Source organism: Thunnus maccoyii, chromosome 8 (assembly GCF_910596095.1).
Source record: "Thunnus maccoyii chromosome 8, fThuMac1.1, whole genome shotgun sequence".
NCBI classification, from domain to species: domain Eukaryota; kingdom Metazoa; phylum Chordata; class Actinopteri; order Scombriformes; family Scombridae; genus Thunnus; species Thunnus maccoyii.
In genome coordinates, this window is record NC_056540.1 from 5,149,762 (window position 1) to 5,163,477 (window position 13,716).

Genomic DNA, 13,716 nt, shown 5'->3' on the forward strand with positions numbered 1-13,716 from the left:
TTAACTGTAAACGTTTTAAAGAAGACTGACCGAGGCAGGTGTAGAGGGAGTTACAGTAGCCTAAACGGGAGAAAATGAACGCGTGGATTCATTGTTCGAGAACAACGGGGGACAATATAGGTCTTATTTTTGCAATATTTCTTAACTGAGGAAAACAGGACTGGACAAGCTCATTAACGGGACGGTCAAGCGTCGTATACTGGTCGAAGGTGATACCTTTAGAAGACCTTTGGCCGTGGACTTAAACGTTGGGGTGAAGCGGGCCGATGAACTGAGTAGCAGCGGTGACAAGGATCGGTGCTCCCACACATCTTGTTATGGACAGCTGTTTTTGCTTTTCACAAACACACGAGGCTCTGCCAAACTGCAAAGCCTGCCAAAAATAGATTTAACTCGTGGGTGTTCCTCTCCACGGAAGTCTTTAGTAAAAGGCGAAAGACTTGTACGTTATGAAGAGAAACCAGAGTAAGTACGGCCCGCTCCTCGACAGCAGCCCAAGGAGCCCAGTCGTCCCAGCCACAACCTTCACGGTGAGCCTCACTCGCCTCCCGGGCCACACCCATTCCCCTACCCCGCACTGCGCTTCAGGGAGTTTTGGGCGCCGGGATTGCTCGTCTGTCACGTCGTTGCCACTAGACCTTCTGGGGCCTGTACTACGAAGCAGGTTCTACATGCCGGGGACATATTTTCCTTAGCTGGCCTCCCCGAGCCTAACATTGGCCACCCAGATAACCAGTACTAGGAAGCTGCCTATCCACGAGGTCAAACGCGACAAAGAAGACCAGGAAATGCAGCCAAAGTACTACCGTCCCCCTCAGGCGCTGGAGAGGAGCAGGAGACATCAGAAGCGGATCAAAATGTGGAAACGCTTCACGATTTTGCGTGTCATCCTTTCGCAGGGGCCATGCTAATCTTCTCTGTATCGAATCCAATTTTTCATACGTGCTGCCGTAGCAAGCACACAAGTCCTCAGGCGCTGCTTCCCTTTTACTACCCCGTGGGCAGAATGGCCCCTTGACCGCGGTGCAGTCTGGAGGACAGTGGGCGGCACCATTAAGCACGACAAGCGCGAGGGATGGGGCCTTTCTGTCGTTGACATCGCTGTGTTTTCAGTTGCTATCAACTGCCTGCTACTTCTTCGCGCATGCTTGTGAAAATCACAAAGTGGGTTAAGGCCAGAAATGGCCTCATGCCAAATGAGGGGGCCACGCACAAGTTGTCTGTCACGCAGGAGGCTTCATTTGGGCCCCAAAGCTAAGCATCCACTCCTATGACGCATGACAGGACGGCTCTGAGCATCTGCCTGTGGCGTGTGTCCGACCTTGGTTGTCGCCCTTCTCTGAAAGCCAGCAGGGGGTGCCGGACTAGATGGCCCATTGGGTCAAAGAGGCCCTTTTTCGGGTAAGGCCGAGCCGACGACATTCTTGAGAATGTCGCGTTCGGTATGCACAATATATTTTCTACATGTAACCGGCAAGAAACTTTGTCAGAGAGCAGGAACCTGTGATTGACATACCCCGCCGCAATGCTGAGGATTGGTTTTCAGACGCGGGCTACCAGACAACAAAAGTAGGCAGGTGGCCGCAGACACTCCAGTGAGGACAAACGCAGGGAAAATGCTGTGCAGATTCGACGTGTATTTCGCAGCTATTTGCAACACGGCAACGTTCCCTCTCTGTCATGTTTGTCTGCTAATCAAATCAGAGGTGCAAATCTCACTCTGTGTCACTCTACATTGCACGCCGCACTTTTGCCCCAGTTGTCATGGCTGATATGCAGCCATCTGAGACGGGCAGACTGAGGAGGCTGCTGCGTTTCTTCTGAGTAATTGGCATTCCACAAAGCAGAGAGAAGGGTGCACCGTTCCCAGCGGCACTGCAATGCCGGGACGATGCGTGGAGTGAACGGAGCAAGCCCCTTTTTCAACTCCAAGTGCAAAAAATCCTTTTAATATGTTGTCCCCTTATAGAGGACGTATCAGATATTAAACTGATAAGAACAGATACTACACTTGATCTTAGCCAAAAGGCCGAGAAGCGATGAACCCTTGCTGTTTGCTGCCCCGCCCCACCTCCTGCACAGTTCTGGCTCGTCGTGGTGCAGTCGTTTCAAACGACCGCAAGAACGACTGCCGCTTGGCAGCTCCGCCCAGGAGCTCCTTGGTAAGTAGGTAAGTAAGTAAGTAAGTAAGTAAGTAAATAAGTAAGTAAGTGAGCTTTTGTTCATACAGCACTTTTTAAAACACACAGTCACAACGTGCTTTACAGACACATACACGTGCAAAATCGAAACAGATGGATTAATAAAACAGACAAACACGACACAGAGAGAAATCAACCAAAATGAAATAAAACAGGACACGGGAAGAAGAAGGGAGGTATGCAGAAAGGCTTGCGGACGTCAATGGCCTTTGAGGCGTCTTTGAGGGAGGGACGCCCCACAACAGGGTTAATGTGGGACCTACGGCTAGTTCTGGTTAGAAGTCTAGCTGCTGTATTTTGGATTAACTGTAAACGTTTTAAAGAAGACTGACCGAGGCAGGTGTAGAGGGAGTTACAGTAGCCTAAACGGGAGAAAATGAACGCGTGGATTCATTGTTCGAGAACAACGGGGGACAATATAGGTCTTATTTTTGCAATATTTCTTAACTGAGGAAAACAGGACTGGACAAGCTCATTAACGGGACGGTCAAGCGTCGTATACTGGTCGAAGGTGATACCTTTAGAAGACCTTTGGCCGTGGACTTAAACGTTGGGGTGAAGCGGGCCGATGAACTGAGTAGCAGCGGTGACAAGGATCGGTGCTCCCACACATCTTGTTATGGACAGCTGTTTTTGCTTTTCACAAACACACGAGGCTCTGCCAAACTGCAAAGCCTGCCAAAAATAGATTTAACTCGTGGGTGTTCCTCTCCACGGAAGTCTTTAGTAAAAGGCGAAAGACTTGTACGTTATGAAGAGAAACCAGAGTAAGTACGGCCCGCTCCTCGACAGCAGCCCAAGGAGCCCAGTCGTCCCAGCCACAACCTTCACGGTGAGCCTCACTCGCCTCCCGGGCCACACCCATTCCCCTACCCCGCACTGCGCTTCAGGGAGTTTTGGGCGCCGGGATTGCTCGTCTGTCACGTCGTTGCCACTAGACCTTCTGGGGCCTGTACTACGAAGCAGGTTCTACATGCCGGGGACATATTTTCCTTAGCTGGCCTCCCCGAGCCTAACATTGGCCACCCAGATAACCAGTACTAGGAAGCTGCCTATCCACGAGGTCAAACGCGACAAAGAAGACCAGGAAATGCAGCCAAAGTACTACCGTCCCCCTCAGGCGCTGGAGAGGAGCAGGAGACATCAGAAGCGGATCAAAATGTGGAAACGCTTCACGATTTTGCGTGTCATCCTTTCGCAGGGGCCATGCTAATCTTCTCTGTATCGAATCCAATTTTTCATACGTGCTGCCGTAGCAAGCACACAAGTCCTCAGGCGCTGCTTCCCTTTTACTACCCCGTGGGCAGAATGGCCCCTTGACCGCGGTGCAGTCTGGAGGACAGTGGGCGGCACCATTAAGCACGACAAGCGCGAGGGATGGGGCCTTTCTGTCGTTGACATCGCTGTGTTTTCAGTTGCTATCAACTGCCTGCTACTTCTTCGCGCATGCTTGTGAAAATCACAAAGTGGGTTAAGGCCAGAAATGGCCTCATGCCAAATGAGGGGGCCACGCACAAGTTGTCTGTCACGCAGGAGGCTTCATTTGTTCCCCAAAGCTAAGCATCCACTCCTATGACGCATGACAGGACGGCTCTGAGCATCTGCCTGTGGCGTGTGTCCGACCTTGGTTGTCGCCCTTCTCTGAAAGCCAGCAGGGGGTGCCGGACTAGATGGCCCATTGGGTCAAAGTCTTACTCGAGGCCCTTTTTCGGGTAAGGCCGAGCCGACGACATTCTTGAGAATGTCGCGTTCGGTATGCACAATATATTTTCTACATGTAACCGGCAAGAAACTTTGTCAGAGAGCAGGAACCTGTGATTGACATACCCCGCCGCAATGCTGAGGATTGGTTTTCAGACGCGGGCTACCAGACAACAAAAGTAGGCAGGTGGCCGCAGACACTCCAGTGAGGACAAACGCAGGGAAAATGCTGTGCAGATTCGACGTGTATTTCGCAGCTATTTGCAACACGGCAACGTTCCCTCTCTGTCATGTTTGTCTGCTAATCAAATCAGAGGTGCAAATCTCACTCTGTGTCACTCTACATTGCACGCCGCACTTTTGCCCCAGTTGTCATGGCTGATATGCAGCCATCTGAGACGGGCAGACTGAGGAGGCTGCTGCGTTTCTTCTGAGTAATTGGCATTCCACAAAGCAGAGAGAAGGGTGCACCGTTCCCAGCGGCACTGCAATGCCGGGACGATGCGTGGAGTGAACGGAGCAAGCCCCTTTTTCAACTCCAAGTGCAAAAAATCCTTTTAATATGTTGTCCCCTTATAGAGGACGTATCAGATATTAAACTGATAAGAACAGATACTACACTTGATCTTAGCCAAAAGGCCGAGAAGCGATAAACCCTTGCTGTTTGCTGCCCCGCCCCACCTCCTGCACAGTTCTGGCTCGTCGTGGTGCAGTCGTTTCAAACGACCGCAAGAACGACTGCCGCTTGGCAGCTCCGCCCAGGAGCTCCTTGGTAAGTAGGTAAGTAAGTAAGTAAGTAAGTAAGTAAATAAGTAAGTAAGTGAGCTTTTGTTCATACAGCACTTTTTAAAACACACAGTCACAACGTGCTTTACAGACACATACACGTGCAAAATCGAAACAGATGGATTAATAAAACAGACAAACACGACACAGAGAGAAATCAACCAAAATGAAATAAAACAGGACACGGGAAGAAGAAGGGAGGTATGCAGAAAGGCTTGCGGACGTCAATGGCCTTTGAGGCGTCTTTGAGGGAGGGACGCCCCACAACAGGGTTAATGTGGGACCTACGGCTAGTTCTGGTTAGAAGTCTAGCTGCTGTATTTTGGATTAACTGTAAACGTTTTAAAGAAGACTGACCGAGGCAGGTGTAGAGGGAGTTACAGTAGCCTAAACGGGAGAAAATGAACGCGTGGATTCATTGTTCGAGAACAACGGGGGACAATATAGGTCTTATTTTTGCAATATTTCTTAACTGAGGAAAACAGGACTGGACAAGCTCATTAACGGGACGGTCAAGCGTCGTATACTGGTCGAAGGTGATACCTTTAGAAGACCTTTGGCCGTGGACTTAAACGTTGGGGTGAAGCGGGCCGATGAACTGAGTAGCAGCGGTGACAAGGATCGGTGCTCCCACACATCTTGTTATGGACAGCTGTTTTTGCTTTTCACAAACACACGAGGCTCTGCCAAACTGCAAAGCCTGCCAAAAATAGATTTAACTCGTGGGTGTTCCTCTCCACGGAAGTCTTTAGTAAAAGGCGAAAGACTTGTACGTTATGAAGAGAAACCAGAGTAAGTACGGCCCGCTCCTCGACAGCAGCCCAAGGAGCCCAGTCGTCCCAGCCACAACCTTCACGGTGAGCCTCACTCGCCTCCCGGGCCACACCCATTCCCCTACCCCGCACTGCGCTTCAGGGAGTTTTGGGCGCCGGGATTGCTCGTCTGTCACGTCGTTGCCACTAGACCTTCTGGGGCCTGTACTACGAAGCAGGTTCTACATGCCGGGGACATATTTTCCTTAGCTAGCCTCCCCGAGCCTAACATTGGCCACCCAGATAACCAGTACTAGGAAGCTGCCTATCCACGAGGTCAAACGCGACAAAGAAGACCAGGAAATGCAGCCAAAGTACTACCGTCCCCCTCAGGCGCTGGAGAGGAGCAGGAGACATCAGAAGCGGATCAAAATGTGGAAACGCTTCACGATTTTGCGTGTCATCCTTTCGCAGGGGCCATGCTAATCTTCTCTGTATCGAATCCAATTTTTCATACGTGCTGCCGTAGCAAGCACACAAGTCCTCAGGCGCTGCTTCCCTTTTACTACCCCGTGGGCAGAATGGCCCCTTGACCGCGGTGCAGTCTGGAGGACAGTGGGCGGCACCATTAAGCACGACAAGCGCGAGGGATGGGGCCTTTCTGTCGTTGACATCGCTGTGTTTTCAGTTGCTATCAACTGCCTGCTACTTCTTCGCGCATGCTTGTGAAAATCACAAAGTGGGTTAAGGCCAGAAATGGCCTCATGCCAAATGAGGGGGCCACGCACAAGTTGTCTGTCACGCAGGAGGCTTCATTTGTTCCCCAAAGCTAAGCATCCACTCCTATGACGCATGACAGGACGGCTCTGAGCATCTGCCTGTGGCGTGTGTCCGACCTTGGTTGTCGCCCTTCTCTGAAAGCCAGCAGGGGGTGCCGGACTAGATGGCCCATTGGGTCAAAGTCTTACTCGAGGCCCTTTTTCGGGTAAGGCCGAGCCGACGACATTCTTGAGAATGTCGCGTTCGGTATGCACAATATATTTTCTACATGTAACCGGCAAGAAACTTTGTCAGAGAGCAGGAACCTGTGATTGACATACCCCGCCGCAATGCTGAGGATTGGTTTTCAGACGCGGGCTACCAGACAACAAAAGTAGGCAGGTGGCCGCAGACACTCCAGTGAGGACAAACGCAGGGAAAATGCTGTGCAGATTCGACGTGTATTTCGCAGCTATTTGCAACACGGCAACGTTCCCTCTCTGTCATGTTTGTCTGCTAATCAAATCAGAGGTGCAAATCTCACTCTGTGTCACTCTACATTGCACGCCGCACTTTTGCCCCAGTTGTCATGGCTGATATGCAGCCATCTGAGACGGGCAGACTGAGGAGGCTGCTGCATTTCTTCTGAGTAATTGGCATTCCACAAAGCAGAGAGAAGGGTGCACCGTTCCCAGCGGCACTGCAATGCCGGGACGATGCGTGGAGTGAACGGAGCAAGCCCCTTTTTCAACTCCAAGTGCAAAAAATCCTTTTAATATGTTGTCCCCTTATAGAGGACGTATCAGATATTAAACTGATAAGAACAGATACTACACTTGATCTTAGCCAAAAGGCCGAGAAGCGATGAACCCTTGCTGTTTGCTGCCCCGCCCCACCTCCTGCACAGTTCTGGCTCGTCGTGGTGCAGTCGTTTCAAACGACCGCAAGAACGACTGCCGCTTGGCAGCTCCGCCCAGGAGCTCCTTGGTAAGTAGGTAAGTAAGTAAGTAAGTAAGTAAGTAAATAAGTAAGTAAGTGAGCTTTTGTTCATACAGCACTTTTTAAAACACACAGTCACAACGTGCTTTACAGACACATACACGTGCAAAATCGAAACAGATGGATTAATAAAACAGACAAACACGACACAGAGAGAAATCAACCAAAATGAAATAAAACAGGACACGGGAAGAAGAAGGGAGGTATGCAGAAAGGCTTGCGGACGTCAATGGCCTTTGAGGCGTCTTTGAGGGAGGGACGCCCCACAACAGGGTTAATGTGGGACCTACGGCTAGTTCTGGTTAGAAGTCTAGCTGCTGTATTTTGGATTAACTGTAAACGTTTTAAAGAAGACTGACCGAGGCAGGTGTAGAGGGAGTTACAGTAGCCTAAACGGGAGAAAATGAACGCGTGGATTCATTGTTCGAGAACAACGGGGGACAATATAGGTCTTATTTTTGCAATATTTCTTAACTGAGGAAAACAGGACTGGACAAGCTCATTAACGGGACGGTCAAGCGTCGTATACTGGTCGAAGGTGATACCTTTAGAAGACCTTTGGCCGTGGACTTAAACGTTGGGGTGAAGCGGGCCGATGAACTGAGTAGCAGCGGTGACAAGGATCGGTGCTCCCACACATCTTGTTATGGACAGCTGTTTTTGCTTTTCACAAACACACGAGGCTCTGCCAAACTGCAAAGCCTGCCAAAAATAGATTTAACTCGTGGGTGTTCCTCTCCACGGAAGTCTTTAGTAAAAGGCGAAAGACTTGTACGTTATGAAGAGAAACCAGAGTAAGTACGGCCCGCTCCTCGACAGCAGCCCAAGGAGCCCAGTCGTCCCAGCCACAACCTTCACGGTGAGCCTCACTCGCCTCCCGGGCCACACCCATTCCCCTACCCCGCACTGCGCTTCAGGGAGTTTTGGGTGCCGGGATTGCTCGTCTGTCACGTCGTTGCCACTAGACCTTCTGGGGCCTGTACTACGAAGCAGGTTCTACATGCCGGGGACATATTTTCCTTAGCTGGCCTCCCCGAGCCTAACATTGGCCACCCAGATAACCAGTACTAGGAAGCTGCCTATCCACGAGGTCAAACGCGACAAAGAAGACCAGGAAATGCAGCCAAAGTACTACCGTCCCCCTCAGGCGCTGGAGAGGAGCAGGAGACATCAGAAGCGGATCAAAATGTGGAAACGCTTCACGATTTTGCGTGTCATCCTTTCGCAGGGGCCATGCTAATCTTCTCTGTATCGAATCCAATTTTTCATACGTGCTGCCGTAGCAAGCACACAAGTCCTCAGGCGCTGCTTCCCTTTTACTACCCCGTGGGCAGAATGGCCCCTTGACCGCGGTGCAGTCTGGAGGACAGTGGGCGGCACCATTAAGCACGACAAGCGCGAGGGATGGGGCCTTTCTGTCGTTGACATCGCTGTGTTTTCAGTTGCTATCAACTGCCTGCTACTTCTTCGCGCATGCTTGTGAAAATCACAAAGTGGGTTAAGGCCAGAAATGGCCTCATGCCAAATGAGGGGGCCACGCACAAGTTGTCTGTCACGCAGGAGGCTTCATTTGTTCCCCAAAGCTAAGCATCCACTCCTATGACGCATGACAGGACGGCTCTGAGCATCTGCCTGTGGCGTGTGTCCGACCTTGGTTGTCGCCCTTCTCTGAAAGCCAGCAGGGGGTGCCGGACTAGATGGCCCATTGGGTCAAAGTCTTACTCGAGGCCCTTTTTCGGGTAAGGCCGAGCCGACGACATTCTTGAGAATGTCGCGTTCGGTATGCACAATATATTTTCTACATGTAACCGGCAAGAAACTTTGTCAGAGAGCAGGAACCTGTGATTGACATACCCCGCCGCAATGCTGAGGATTGGTTTTCAGACGCGGGCTACCAGACAACAAAAGTAGGCAGGTGGCCGCAGACACTCCAGTGAGGACAAACGCAGGGAAAATGCTGTGCAGATTCGACGTGTATTTCGCAGCTATTTGCAACACGGCAACGTTCCCTCTCTGTCATGTTTGTCTGCTAATCAAATCAGAGGTGCAAATCTCACTCTGTGTCACTCTACATTGCACGCCGCACTTTTGCCCCAGTTGTCATGGCTGATATGCAGCCATCTGAGACGGGCAGACTGAGGAGGCTGCTGCGTTTCTTCTGAGTAATTGGCATTCCACAAAGCAGAGAGAAGGGTGCACCGTTCCCAGCGGCACTGCAATGCCGGGACGATGCGTGGAGTGAACGGAGCAAGCCCCTTTTTCAACTCCAAGTGCAAAAAATCCTTTTAATATGTTGTCCCCTTATAGAGGACGTATCAGATATTAAACTGATAAGAACAGATACTACACTTGATCTTAGCCAAAAGGCCGAGAAGCGATGAACCCTTGCTGTTTGCTGCCCCGCCCCACCTCCTGCACAGTTCTGGCTCGTCGTGGTGCAGTCGTTTCAAACGACCGCAAGAACGACTGCCGCTTGGCAGCTCCGCCCAGGAGCTCCTTGGTAAGTAGGTAAGTAAGTAAGTAAGTAAGTAAGTAAATAAGTAAGTAAGTGAGCTTTTGTTCATACAGCACTTTTTAAAACACACAGTCACAACGTGCTTTACAGACACATACACGTGCAAAATCGAAACAGATGGATTAATAAAACAGACAAACACGACACAGAGAGAAATCAACCAAAATGAAATAAAACAGGACACGGGAAGAAGAAGGGAGGTATGCAGAAAGGCTTGCGGACGTCAATGGCCTTTGAGGCGTCTTTGAGGGAGGGACGCCCCACAACAGGGTTAATGTGGGACCTACGGCTAGTTCTGGTTAGAAGTCTAGCTGCTGTATTTTGGATTAACTGTAAACGTTTTAAAGAAGACTGACCGAGGCAGGTGTAGAGGGAGTTACAGTAGCCTAAACGGGAGAAAATGAACGCGTGGATTCATTGTTCGAGAACAACGGGGGACAATATAGGTCTTATTTTTGCAATATTTCTTAACTGAGGAAAACAGGACTGGACAAGCTCATTAACGGGACGGTCAAGCGTCGTATACTGGTCGAAGGTGATACCTTTAGAAGACCTTTGGCCGTGGACTTAAACGTTGGGGTGAAGCGGGCCGATGAACTGAGTAGCAGCGGTGACAAGGATCGGTGCTCCCACACATCTTGTTATGGACAGCTGTTTTTGCTTTTCACAAACACACGAGGCTCTGCCAAACTGCAAAGCCTGCCAAAAATAGATTTAACTCGTGGGTGTTCCTCTCCACGGAAGTCTTTAGTAAAAGGCGAAAGACTTGTACGTTATGAAGAGAAACCAGAGTAAGTACGGCCCGCTCCTCGACAGCAGCCCAAGGAGCCCAGTCGTCCCAGCCACAACCTTCACGGTGAGCCTCACTCGCCTCCCGGGCCACACCCATTCCCCTACCCCGCACTGCGCTTCAGGGAGTTTTGGGCGCCGGGATTGCTCGTCTGTCACGTCGTTGCCACTAGACCTTCTGGGGCCTGTACTACGAAGCAGGTTCTACATGCCGGGGACATATTTTCCTTAGCTGGCCTCCCCGAGCCTAACATTGGCCACCCAGATAACCAGTACTAGGAAGCTGCCTATCCACGAGGTCAAACGCGACAAAGAAGACCAGGAAATGCAGCCAAAGTACTACCGTCCCCCTCAGGCGCTGGAGAGGAGCAGGAGACATCAGAAGCGGATCAAAATGTGGAAACGCTTCACGATTTTGCGTGTCATCCTTTCGCAGGGGCCATGCTAATCTTCTCTGTATCGAATCCAATTTTTCATACGTGCTGCCGTAGCAAGCACACAAGTCCTCAGGCGCTGCTTCCCTTTTACTACCCCGTGGGCAGAATGGCCCCTTGACCGCGGTGCAGTCTGGAGGACAGTGGGCGGCACCATTAAGCACGACAAGCGCGAGGGATGGGGCCTTTCTGTCGTTGACATCGCTGTGTTTTCAGTTGCTATCAACTGCCTGCTACTTCTTCGCGCATGCTTGTGAAAATCACAAAGTGGGTTAAGGCCAGAAATGGCCTCATGCCAAATGAGGGGGCCACGCACAAGTTGTCTGTCACGCAGGAGGCTTCATTTGGGCCCCAAAGCTAAGCATCCACTCCTATGACGCATGACAGGACGGCTCTGAGCATCTGCCTGTGGCGTGTGTCCGACCTTGGTTGTCGCCCTTCTCTGAAAGCCAGCAGGGGGTGCCGGACTAGATGGCCCATTGGGTCAAAGAGGCCCTTTTTCGGGTAAGGCCGAGCCGACGACATTCTTGAGAATGTCGCGTTCGGTATGCACAATATATTTTCTACATGTAACCGGCAAGAAACTTTGTCAGAGAGCAGGAACCTGTGATTGACATACCCCGCCGCAATGCTGAGGATTGGTTTTCAGACGCGGGCTACCAGACAACAAAAGTAGGCAGGTGGCCGCAGACACTCCAGTGAGGACAAACGCAGGGAAAATGCTGTGCAGATTCGACGTGTATTTCGCAGCTATTTGCAACACGGCAACATTCCCTCTCTGTCATGTTTGTCTGCTAATCAAATCAGAGGTGCAAATCTCACTCTGTGTCACTCTACATTGCACGCCGCACTTTTGCCCCAGTTGTCATGGCTGATATGCAGCCATCTGAGACGGGCAGACTGAGGAGGCTGCTGCGTTTCTTCTGAGTAATTGGCATTCCACAAAGCAGAGAGAAGGGTGCACCGTTCCCAGCGGCACTGCAATGCCGGGACGATGCGTGGAGTGAACGGAGCAAGCCCCTTTTTCAACTCCAAGTGCAAAAAATCCTTTTAATATGTTGTCCCCTTATTGAGGACGTATCAGATATTAAACTGATAAGAACAGATACTACACTTGATCTTAGCCAAAAGGCCGAGAAGCGATGAACCCTTGCTGTTTGCTGCCCCGCCCCACCTCCTGCACAGTTCTGGCTCGTCGTGGTGCAGTCGTTTCAAACGACCGCAAGAACGACTGCCGCTTGGCAGCTCCGCCCAGGAGCTCCTTGGTAAGTAGGTAAGTAAGTAAGTAAGTAAGTAAGTAAATAAGTAAGTAAGTGAGCTTTTGTTCATACAGCACTTTTTAAAACACACAGTCACAACGTGCTTTACAGACACATACACGTGCAAAATCGAAACAGATGGATTAATAAAACAGACAAACACGACACAGAGAGAAATCAACCAAAATGAAATAAAACAGGACACGGGAAGAAGAAGGGAGGTATGCAGAAAGGCTTGCGGACGTCAATGGCCTTTGAGGCGTCTTTGAGGGAGGGACGCCCCACAACAGGGTTAATGTGGGACCTACGGCTAGTTCTGGTTAGAAGTCTAGCTGCTGTATTTTGGATTAACTGTAAACGTTTTAAAGAAGACTGACCGAGGCAGGTGTAGAGGGAGTTACAGTAGCCTAAACGGGAGAAAATGAACGCGTGGATTCATTGTTCGAGAACAACGGGGGACAATATAGGTCTTATTTTTGCAATATTTCTTAACTGAGGAAAACAGGACTGGACAAGCTCATTAACGGGACGGTCAAGCGTCGTATACTGGTCGAAGGTGATACCTTTAGAAGACCTTTGGCCGTGGACTTAAACGTTGGGGTGAAGCGGGCCGATGAACTGAGTAGCAGCGGTGACAAGGATCGGTGCTCCCACACATCTTGTTATGGACAGCTGTTTTTGCTTTTCACAAACACACGAGGCTCTGCCAAACTGCAAAGCCTGCCAAAAATAGATTTAACTCGTGGGTGTTCCTCTCCACGGAAGTCTTTAGTAAAAGGCGAAAGACTTGTACGTTATGAAGAGAAACCAGAGTAAGTACGGCCCGCTCCTCGACAGCAGCCCAAGGAGCCCAGTCGTCCCAGCCACAACCTTCACGGTGAGCCTCACTCGCCTCCCGGGCCACACCCATTCCCCTACCCCGCACTGCGCTTCAGGGAGTTTTGGGCGCCGGGATTGCTCGTCTGTCACGTCGTTGCCACTAGACCTTCTGGGGCCTGTACTACGAAGCAGGTTCTACATGCCGGGGACATATTTTCCTTAGCTGGCCTCCCCGAGCCTAACATTGGCCACCCAGATAACCAGTACTAGGAAGCTGCCTATCCACGAGGTCAAACGCGACAAAGAAGACCAGGAAATGCAGCCAAAGTACTACCGTCCCCCTCAGGCGCTGGAGAGGAGCAGGAGACATCAGAAGCGGATCAAAATGTGGAAACGCTTCACGATTTTGCGTGTCATCCTTTCGCAGGGGCCATGCTAATCTTCTCTGTATCGAATCCAATTTTTCATACGTGCTGCCGTAGCAAGCACACAAGTCCTCAGGCGCTGCTTCCCTTTTACTACCCCGTGGGCAGAATGGCCCCTTGACCGCGGTGCAGTCTGGAGGACAGTGGGCGGCACCATTAAGCACGACAAGCGCGAGGGATGGGGCCTTTCTGTCGTTGACATCGCTGTGTTTTCAGTTGCTATCAACTGCCTGCTACTTCTTCGCGCATGCTTGTGAAAATCACAAAGTGGGTTAAG

The 13,716-nt window shown here is 50.8% G+C and overlaps 17 non-coding genes across 17 annotated transcripts; all 17 read right to left on the reverse strand.

Annotated features, from left to right (window-relative positions):
• Window positions 1-353: 353 nt before the first annotated feature.
• Window positions 354-469, reverse strand: LOC121902886. Its single transcript, XR_006097855.1, has one exon. It is a non-coding gene; the product is annotated as a U5 spliceosomal RNA (small nuclear RNA).
• A 385-nt stretch (window positions 470-854) lies between these two features.
• On the reverse strand, window positions 855-961 carry LOC121902983. The gene has a single exon (XR_006097945.1). It is a non-coding gene; the product is annotated as a U6 spliceosomal RNA (small nuclear RNA).
• Window positions 962-1,850: 889 nt separating this feature from the next.
• LOC121902677 lies at window positions 1,851-2,041 on the reverse strand. Its single transcript, XR_006097667.1, has one exon. It is a non-coding gene; the product is annotated as a U2 spliceosomal RNA (small nuclear RNA).
• Window positions 2,042-2,856: 815 nt separating this feature from the next.
• LOC121902887 lies at window positions 2,857-2,972 on the reverse strand. The gene has a single exon (XR_006097856.1). It is a non-coding gene; the product is annotated as a U5 spliceosomal RNA (small nuclear RNA).
• A 385-nt stretch (window positions 2,973-3,357) lies between these two features.
• Window positions 3,358-3,464, reverse strand: LOC121902984. The gene has a single exon (XR_006097946.1). It is a non-coding gene; the product is annotated as a U6 spliceosomal RNA (small nuclear RNA).
• Window positions 3,465-4,362: 898 nt separating this feature from the next.
• LOC121902679 lies at window positions 4,363-4,553 on the reverse strand. The gene has a single exon (XR_006097669.1). It is a non-coding gene; the product is annotated as a U2 spliceosomal RNA (small nuclear RNA).
• An 815-nt stretch (window positions 4,554-5,368) lies between these two features.
• On the reverse strand, window positions 5,369-5,484 carry LOC121902888. The gene has a single exon (XR_006097857.1). It is a non-coding gene; the product is annotated as a U5 spliceosomal RNA (small nuclear RNA).
• Window positions 5,485-5,869: 385 nt separating this feature from the next.
• Window positions 5,870-5,976, reverse strand: LOC121902985. Its single transcript, XR_006097947.1, has one exon. It is a non-coding gene; the product is annotated as a U6 spliceosomal RNA (small nuclear RNA).
• An 898-nt stretch (window positions 5,977-6,874) lies between these two features.
• Window positions 6,875-7,065, reverse strand: LOC121902680. Its single transcript, XR_006097670.1, has one exon. It is a non-coding gene; the product is annotated as a U2 spliceosomal RNA (small nuclear RNA).
• Window positions 7,066-7,880: 815 nt separating this feature from the next.
• LOC121902889 lies at window positions 7,881-7,996 on the reverse strand. The gene has a single exon (XR_006097858.1). It is a non-coding gene; the product is annotated as a U5 spliceosomal RNA (small nuclear RNA).
• A 385-nt stretch (window positions 7,997-8,381) lies between these two features.
• Window positions 8,382-8,488, reverse strand: LOC121902986. The gene has a single exon (XR_006097948.1). It is a non-coding gene; the product is annotated as a U6 spliceosomal RNA (small nuclear RNA).
• An 898-nt stretch (window positions 8,489-9,386) lies between these two features.
• On the reverse strand, window positions 9,387-9,577 carry LOC121902681. The gene has a single exon (XR_006097671.1). It is a non-coding gene; the product is annotated as a U2 spliceosomal RNA (small nuclear RNA).
• Window positions 9,578-10,392: 815 nt separating this feature from the next.
• On the reverse strand, window positions 10,393-10,508 carry LOC121902890. Its single transcript, XR_006097859.1, has one exon. It is a non-coding gene; the product is annotated as a U5 spliceosomal RNA (small nuclear RNA).
• Window positions 10,509-10,893: 385 nt separating this feature from the next.
• On the reverse strand, window positions 10,894-11,000 carry LOC121902987. Its single transcript, XR_006097949.1, has one exon. It is a non-coding gene; the product is annotated as a U6 spliceosomal RNA (small nuclear RNA).
• Window positions 11,001-11,889: 889 nt separating this feature from the next.
• LOC121902705 lies at window positions 11,890-12,080 on the reverse strand. Its single transcript, XR_006097695.1, has one exon. It is a non-coding gene; the product is annotated as a U2 spliceosomal RNA (small nuclear RNA).
• An 815-nt stretch (window positions 12,081-12,895) lies between these two features.
• LOC121902891 lies at window positions 12,896-13,011 on the reverse strand. Its single transcript, XR_006097860.1, has one exon. It is a non-coding gene; the product is annotated as a U5 spliceosomal RNA (small nuclear RNA).
• Window positions 13,012-13,396: 385 nt separating this feature from the next.
• Window positions 13,397-13,503, reverse strand: LOC121902988. Its single transcript, XR_006097950.1, has one exon. It is a non-coding gene; the product is annotated as a U6 spliceosomal RNA (small nuclear RNA).
• Window positions 13,504-13,716: the final 213 nt, after the last annotated feature.